Genomic DNA, 9,260 nt, shown 5'->3' on the forward strand with positions numbered 1-9,260 from the left:
TAAAAAAAAAAAAAAGAAAGAAAGAAAAGAAAAGAAAGAGAGAGAGAAAGAAAGAAAAGAAGAGAAAAAGAAAAGAAAATGAAGAGACAAGCCACAGTAAGAGGAAAAAAAAAAAAACTATTTGCCTTATACATATCTGAATATATATCCACCATAGATAAAAGACTCTTAAAGATCAACTATGAAAACGACAGCAAAAAATATGATAAATATGGGCAAAAATTTGGACTAACGCTTCATAAAATCAATGACTAATAAGCACATGAAAAAGCTCTCAACATCTTTGAGCATCAGAATAATGCAAACTGAAATTACAATGAGCTAGAATGCGTAAAGTTAAAAAGTGTACCAGAATGTTGGTAAAGTTGTTGAGCAACTGGAACTCTCACACACTGCTGGTAAGAATATTCTCCAAATATTTTGGAAAATTGTTTGTCATTTCTTAACAGTATTACAAAATAACATACTGTTACTACATAAAAACATGGCAAGCATACTTTGTGTGTGGGGGGGTGTACACCTTATGAGCCAGAAAAGTCACTATTAGACTATGTATCCAAGAACATTGAAAATATAGTTCTCAAAATCATTCATATGAGGATTTTTACACCTCACTAGTTCATAATAGCCAAAAACTTGAAACACCCTTAACATTCCTTAACAAACAACTTGTATATTCAAACAATGCATTAATACTCAGCTATAAAAAAAAAATAAATAAACTACTGGTATTCAAAACAACATAGATAAAGCTTTAAAAAAATATTAACCTAAGGGGGGCACCTGGGTGGCTCAGTTGGTTAAGTGTCAGAATCTTAATTTCCACTCAGGCCATGATCTCAGGGTAGTGATGTTCAGCCCTGCATCAGGCTCCATGTTCAGTGGGGCGTCGGAGACTGGCTCAGATTCTCTCCCTGTCCTTCTGCCCCTCCCCCTACTATGTGTTCTTTCTCTCTCTCTCAAATAAATAAATCTTAAAAAAAGATGATACATATAATATATGATGTTTTCATTTAACTTACCTAAATTACCCATTTATTATTATAAAAGTAACAAGTAACCATAGTGAAACAGATTGTTTTGAAGTAAATAGTATACAGTGAAGTAAATTAACCTCTCTCCTGCCCACAAAGCTAATTCCATTCTTCTCTTTTTTTTTCTTTTCTTTTTTTTTTAATTTGTTTATTTTCAGTGTAACAGTGTTCATTGTTTTTGCACCACACCCAGTGCTCCATGCAGTACGTGCCCTCCCTATTACCCACCACCTGGTTCCTCAACCTCCCACCTCCCCCCCCCCCCGCCCCTTCAAAACCCTCTGGTTGTTTCTCAGAGTCCATAGTCTCTCATGGTTCATCTCCCCTTCCAGTTTCCCTCAACTCCCTCTCCTCTCCATCTCCCCATGTCCTCCGTGTTTTGTTATGCTCCACAAATAAGTGAGACCATATGATACTTGACTCTCTCTGCTTGACTTATTTCGCTCAGCATAATCTCTTCCAGTCCCATCCATGTTGATACAAAAGTTGGGTATTCATCCTTTCTGATGGAGGCATAATACTCCATTGTGTATATGTACCACATCTTCTTTATCCATTCATCCATTGAAGGGCATCTTGGTTCTTTCCACAGTTTGGAGACCGTGGCCATTGCTGCAATAAACATTGGGGTACAGATGGCTCTTCTTTTCACTACATCTGTATCTTTGGGGTAAATACCCAGTAGTGCAATTGCAGGGTCATAGGGAAGCTCTATTCTTAATTTCTTGAGGAATCTCCACACTGTTCTCCAAAGTGGCTGCATTCTTCTCTTTGTCACTAATTACTAATGCTAAATAGAAAATACTAAAGATTTTATTTTTACTAGAAAACTAAAGTATATCACAATTGGATTTCTGAGTACTTGCATGCCTGTATTTTTTTTTCCCTATTCCTACATTTAAGTCTGGATTTAAAATTATTTCCCATGTGCATTAGAAGGAACAATTTCATTGTTCTCTAGAATATATATTATTGCTAGTTAGAAGGATGATAACAATTTGCCCCTTGCCTACTAAAAGTAACCATATCATTTTCCCTCTTTTGGGGGAATACTTTCTCCTTTTAATTGAAAATTAAAACTGCAGCAAAAGTGATTAGCTTTGTTTCTTATTTATTTTGTACTCCTGGATCCTTTCATTCTGAAGATTCCAAGTGCTCAGGTCTGGGGAAATTTAGCCTATTAGTTCTTTATTTACCTACTCCATTCTTTCTGGCACTTTCATGAGATGGAGCTGGAAATTCAGTAAGTATTCTCTTTGAGTTTTATATTTCTTTTATGCATATATCCTTTAATAATAAAAATAGCTATAAAAGAATTTATACTGATTAAGTATTTGCTAAATGCCAGGCACCTTAAATTCCTTTGATGACTTATTTCATTCAATCCAGCTATCCATCTTTTAAGGTAAATATTATATTTAATCCCATTGCAGCAGATCAGAAACCAGAATATACTTAAGGTCAAGTTAGTTATCTAAGGTCACTCAATTCAAAAAATTATAGTGACCAAAAGGTGAAATAGATGGATTGTATGCTTAATTACTACTCTTCTTTTCTCTTCATATAAATGTACATATTCCCCAAACTTTATTTTCTAATTATCAAATTTAGTCATTACCCCATCTATTCTTTTTTTAAAAATTTTATACAATTTATTGTTTGGTTTTATTAGGGGGAATTTACTTTTTGTATGATATGAGTCAGCAATAAGGATTTAACATTTTTATATGGATATTTAAATGTTCCAGAAAGTGTATTGAAAAGACACTTCAATGTTACCTTTTCTATAATTTAGCTGACCATGTAAGTCTATGGGCCTGTTTCTGGATACTCCACTGACATATTTATATACTATTGATTTTTAAATATTCTTACATAAATATATATTTACACATTGTTTTTTTTTTCTTCTCAGTATAACAGAATTCATTGTTTATGCACTATACCCAGTGCTCCATGCAATACGTGCCCTCCATAATACCCACCACCTGGCTCCCCCAACCTCCCACTCCCCGCTGCTTCAAAACCCTTAGATTGTTTTTCAGAGTCCATATCTCTCATGGTTCATCTCCCCTTCCAATTTCCCTCAACTCCCTTCTCCTCTCCATTTCCCCATGTCCTCTATGTTATTTGTTATGCTCCACAAATAAGTGAAACCATATGATAATTGACTCTCTCTGCTTGACTTATTTCACTCAGCATAATCTCTTCCAGTCCCGTCCATGTTGATACAAAAGTTGGGTATTCATCCTTTCTGGTGGAGGCATAATACTTCATAGTGTATATAGACTACATCTTCCTTATCCATTCGTCCGTTGAAGGGCATCTTGGTTCTTTCCACAGTTTGGTGACTGTGGCCATTGCTGCTATAAACATTGGGGTACAGATGGCCCTTCTTTTCACTACATCTATATGTTTGGGATAAATACCCAGTAGTGAAATTGAAGGGTCATAGGGAAGCTCTATTTTTAATTTCTTTTTTTTTTTTTAAGATTTTATTTATTTATTTGACAGGCAGAGATCACAGATAGGCAGAGAGACAGGCAGACAGGAAGAGAAGCAGGCTCCCTGCTGAGCAGAGAGGCAGATGCGATGTGGGGCTCCATCCCAGAACCCTGGGATCATGATCTGAGCCGAAGGCAGAGGCTTTAACCCACTGAGCCACCCAGGCGCCCCTCTATTTTTAGTTTCTTAAGGAATCTCCACACTGTTTTCCAAAGTGACTGTATTAACTTGCATTCCCACCAACAGTGTAAGAGGGTTCCCCTTTCTCCACATCCTCTCTAACACATGTTGTTTCCTGTCTTGCTAATTTCGGCCATTCTAACTGGTATAAGATGGTATCTCAATGTTACCCAATCTATTCTTAAGCAGCATTTCTATTAAAATATATTGTTCCATTTTTCATTATTGATACATAATTTATATAAAGTAAAATGTAAAGATCTTAGTGCACGATTTGATGAGATATGATAAATGTGTATGCCCATGTAGCCAACAGCCCCTTCAAAATATAGAACATTTCTATTACCCCAAAGATTTCTGTCATGCCTCTTTCCAGTCAGTACCACCATCACCCCCACAACCTCTCACCCACCAAAGGCAACAATTGTTCTAATTTCTCTCACCATAGATCACCTTTGTCTGGTCTTAATCTTTATATAACTAGTCATATGCTACACACTCTTTGCCTGGCTTCTCTCAATCAACTCTACTTCTTTGAGATTTTTTCCTTGGCTTCATGCATCAACAATTCATTTCTTTTTATTATTATGTAGTATTCACTTGTACAAATAGAAAATTTGTTTTTATGCTCTTGTTGTGAGAACTCTGTTTCTGCCCATTATGAATAATGTTGCTAGGAAATTCTTGAACAATTCCTTTGTAGATATATGCCTTCCTTTGTCTTTGGTGAATACCTTGGAGTAGAATTTCTAGGTCATGTTGTAGGTAAAAATTTTACAATATAAGAAACTGACAAATTTCCAATTTCTTCCCTCCTTTTTTAAAAAGTGTAATATTTTATAGTATCTGTCTAACGATCCTTTACATGTAACCAGTAGATAAGAGCCAGAGAAAACTATTGACTTGGATAACAAAGCTAACTTCAGTATTATCCTGGTTAATGGTTAGCAGCTGTCTTCTGGGACTAGTTAGCATAAATAATCTCATCATAGCCAATTTCAAGCTACCAACATAGCATTAGCCAACTCCCAAAATTCCTAAAAATTTCCCAATCAGTTCTTCCAATAGAAGTTAATTTCAATATCCACTTGTACCTATCAGGTTATCTTAGGCAACAGGAAAAATAAAGCTAGACGACTCACTATGTAGCCTCACTCCTTCCCAAATCTGTGGGTATGGAGTAGATAAATAATAATGTTTATTTAGTGCTAACTAATATGGCAAGTAACATGCTAAATGCTTCAGGTCCAATATCTCTATAAATCATTTAATACCTATAATGAAGCTAAGTACACTTTTATTGATGAAGAAACCGAGGCATGGTTAAGTGAAATGCTTTCCTAAAGTCCTACACCTAATAACTCATAGAGCCATAGAGCTAGCATTTCAACCCAGGCATACTAGCTGACCTTTGTTTTAATACAGAGTTGCCATTCTTCTAGAGACAACACAAGATTCTGTTTGGTCATTGAACTGCTTGTTAACTAAAACCCTGATTAACTGATATTTGATAGATACTTGATAATGTAAATTGTTAAATTACATTTTATACAGACTTTACAAATCCGCCTAATATTTCATTAGTGAAAAAACTCAAGACATAATTATATACAAAGACAAATCTGAAATCTAGAATCAAGCTATCATGAGAAAAGAATGGCTTTATATTGCATTCAAAACCAATTCAAGTTAAATTACCATTACCTTAAGTCAGTTCTAAAAATGTTCTGGAAAACTGGGTAAAAGATGTATTTGCTTATTCATAAGATTCTACATATATAACAAATTGATTCTGCTTTGAAATATATATATATGTACATATATATATATAATTTTACATATCTATAAAACAACTTCACTATAGAATAAAAACTATGTCTCAAGTTCACCAACGTTCAGCTCGTGGAAAAAACCGAAATGTCAGCTGTCCTCAGCAAAAACTGATCCCTGAATGTCAAAGCCCCAAGCAAGACTGACAAGCAGGCTAGATAAAGCCGCAGGGGAGCCGTTAGCCTTGTTAAAAGCCTGAATGCCCCCAAGGTACTTGTAGTTAGGAGATACCCTTCTGACCTGTCTTGCTTTGAGCCAGGCAGCTTAGAAGATTCCAGGCGGTCTGGGACAGGCGAGGCTTCAAGAAGGACCGGAAGAAAGGATTTTAAAAGAGGATTTAGGGCCTACGGTGGCCAACGAGGGACACGCAGAGACGACTGCTGCAAGACTAAGCGACTCGCGCAGCCGATACGCGGGCCTCATAAGTTGTGGCTGCCGAAACGGTCCCTGGCCACAGCAGACAATGCCGCAAAGGACGGCGGCTCCGGATCTTAGGCAGGTCGTTCCAGCTTGCAAGCCCATGATGTACAGCTTCCTGGAGGAGAAGGACCTCGACGTCGTCTATAAAAGATATGCCAGCCTCTACTGCTGCGCCATGGAGAGCATGGACCATGAACTTGTCCTGCCGGAGCTGATGAGCCGAGGTGTGAAGCTGCTGGACTCATACTTCCGCACCGTGTGCGAGATGGACTTCGGCTTTAACCTGGAGAAGGCCAGCTTCCTTCGGTATGAGATTTTGATGGGGGGATGAAATCCAGGACAGCTTCAGAGTGCCTGTGCTGAAGGCCAAGAGGCAGGCTGACCTGCTGCAGGAGAGGAGCGCTCTTGCTGGAGATGGCTGGTGTAGCCGCTGCTCGGCCTTTGGAGACCCGGGGAGCTGGAGGACAGGCGGGACTTGAGTGGCTGCTTCTCTTACATGTTTCTCCGAGGACCCGGCTGCCCCTCTTCTGCGGCCTCACATTCTCTCGCAGTGAGCTCTGGGCTCGTGACCCTCAAACATTACCTCCCTCCACTGCCTGCTTCTGTTTGCCCCTTTCCCACTCAAGATTTTAGGAGCAAGGAGGCAAGAAATTATGGCCAAACAGCTGATGTTTGGTTTTCATTTCCTGCCTTTGCAGAACTAGTGTCATTCCAAACTTCGTCCCCTCCCTGAAAGCTGTAAATATATAAGTATGTCAGGTTGAAGGAAAAAGTCCGGGTGCTTTCTCCCTGCCCCAGATCTTATCTCCATGTCTCCATCACCCAGTAGCTCAGGCATCATCTGCCTGGCAGGGAACTACTGTGTAGTAAAGGGAATTCCCTTCACCACATCTGCCTCTCCCACTTTTTTTTTTTTTTTTCTTATTTTGTTACTTTGTGGGATTTGGGGAAGACTGGGCCCTGTCCCTCTTTCACTGCATGTTCTGGGTGAGGCGGGAGTTTTGGGGATGGAGTGGGAGAGTGTCTGACTTTGTTTCCTTCCCTCTGAAATAAAAGGAAAAAGTTCTTTGGGGGGAATAAAGTTATTCTGTAAAGAGTATCAGGGGCTCCTGGGTGGCTCAGTGGGGTAAAGCCTCTGCGGCACGGGTCATGATCCCAGGGTCCTGGGATCCAGCCCCACATTGGGCTCTCTGCTCAGCAGGAGGCCTGCTTCCTCCTCTCTCTCTGCCTGCCTCTCTGCCCGCTTGTGATCTCTGTCTGTCAAATAAATAAATAAATCTTTCAAAAAAAAAAAGAGAGTGAGTATCAGATGGGAGTGCCATCAGGATTTCTCTGAATTCTTCATAATAATCTAGATCTCCTAAAGCTAAAATCTGAGATTCTTTCTGTTTATCATTATACTGATGAAAGTGAATTCAGACTATGCAAAGTTGTGCCTCTGGATTAAGTATTGCTTCACCATTTTGCTTTCACTTTTCTACCTTCTTATACTTTCAGTAACTGTCTCCAAATATTTTCTGAAGTCAGAGCCTTGCATTTCTTACACGCAAAAACAGTACTTTTCTTATTTTAAAGTCTAACTCCTGTCACAATGTCAGCACATTGTAAGAAGTACAATATTAATTAATGTTGTTTTTTTTTTTCCGTATTGGACGAGGCTTTCTTCCTCTCATTTAGAAGACATATGCCCTTCCTATCCAAAATTGGATTTGCTGTATATCTAGTCTTTTTTTTGCTTTATTTTTTATTTTGTTAGGAGTATAATGTGGTTGTGGATGAATAAAATATGCAGTTTGATTGATTAGAATTTTAATCTTGGCTCTTCCACTTCTCATCTAACTTTAAACAAATTATTTAAATGCTTTTAACTTCACATTCCTCTGTATAAAATGGGATATTGATACCCATTTCATAAGCTTGCTTTTGTGTTGTAATGTATACGTAAAATGATCAACACAATGCCAGGAACACAATATAAGTAACATAAGTTATAACATAAATTACACAAGTAACATGATTTATTAATTTTTACCTTCCAGTTTGTTTTCCAAAATAAATTATTTAAATTATAGCTTATAATAAGTTATCTCCTCAGTGTTCTCATAACGATAGTACAGATATTTACTTAGCTCTTATTTTATTTATGTAGTGTGGCCTCCCGAGTTCAGGACATAAATTAACTAATTAAAACACTACGTTACGTTAAGCTAGAACATAGTGAACATTCAGTTCCATATAGCCAGTTTTATATTCCCTATTTTTCCTCAATTTAACTTCTTTTTTTTTTTTTTAAGATTTTATTTATTTATTTGACAGACAGAGATCACAAGTAGGCAGAGAAGCAGGCAGAGAGAGAGGAGGAAGCAGGCTCCCTGCTGAGCCTGATGCCGGGCTCAATCCCAGGACCCTGGGATCATGACCTGAGCCGAAGGCAGAGGCCTTAACCCACTGAGCCACCCAGGCGCCCCTAAACTTCTTCTTAACTATAGTTACATTTTTGCAACCATGCCCAAACCTCATAATTTCCCATTTCCACCCCTAGCTTTTCTATTCTTCTGAACCCCCTTGATATTTTTCAAGGGCCATCTCTCTATTTTAAGTTTTAAGTTAAATTAGTTCCGTAATAAATTAGATATAGGTTAAAAAAATGTCAAATAGAAGTTTGGACAATGATACAGTGAATGCTTTTGATAAAGACAACTGAAGTGTATGGTTTTCATCTCCAAATATTTGCCCTAATACTTCAGAAAACTAAATTAGTGATAAGAAAATGTACTACATTGTAAGAGTAAAATAGGAAATTAATAGTGCTTATCTGAGGCGGATTGGGTGGGAAAAGCCTCGCAGAGGAGTTCATAGTTAGCCTGAGGATATGTAATGAAGATACGAGAGAGAAGGCAAAGGACCCAATTCAAGTGGACTAAAGCACATGAATAGAAAAATGGAGCCATGAAAACAGGAAAGAAACTTGGTATGTTGAAAACACTAAAGGTGTCAAAAGGAGTGATGGGTAGTCCTAGGAAAGTAGAAGGAGACAGGTTTGGGGATAAATTATGAAGAGTATTCCTCAGGACTGTCCTAAGGAGGTTGCCCTATATTTTGCCAGGAAACAAAAGCCAAAGGGTTTTCAAGTAGTCTTTCTTTCTTTCTTTCTTTTTTTTTTTTTTTCAAAATAACTAGTTTACTATAAAAGCACAGATGTTTCTAAAACGAAAGTAAATGAATCTGACATAATCATTTTTAACACTTTAGCATATAAGTATAGTAGGTATGAATCAGAGTCCAAAATCT

At 37.8% G+C, this 9,260-nt stretch overlaps 1 pseudogene; it reads left to right on the forward strand.

The window, feature by feature from the left end:
- Positions 1-6,012: 6,012 nt before the first annotated feature.
- Positions 6,013-6,448, forward strand: LOC123956067 (annotated as a pseudogene).
- Positions 6,449-9,260: the final 2,812 nt, after the last annotated feature.

Source organism: Meles meles, chromosome 14, assembly GCF_922984935.1.
Source record: "Meles meles chromosome 14, mMelMel3.1 paternal haplotype, whole genome shotgun sequence".
NCBI lineage: Eukaryota > Metazoa > Chordata > Mammalia > Carnivora > Mustelidae > Meles > Meles meles.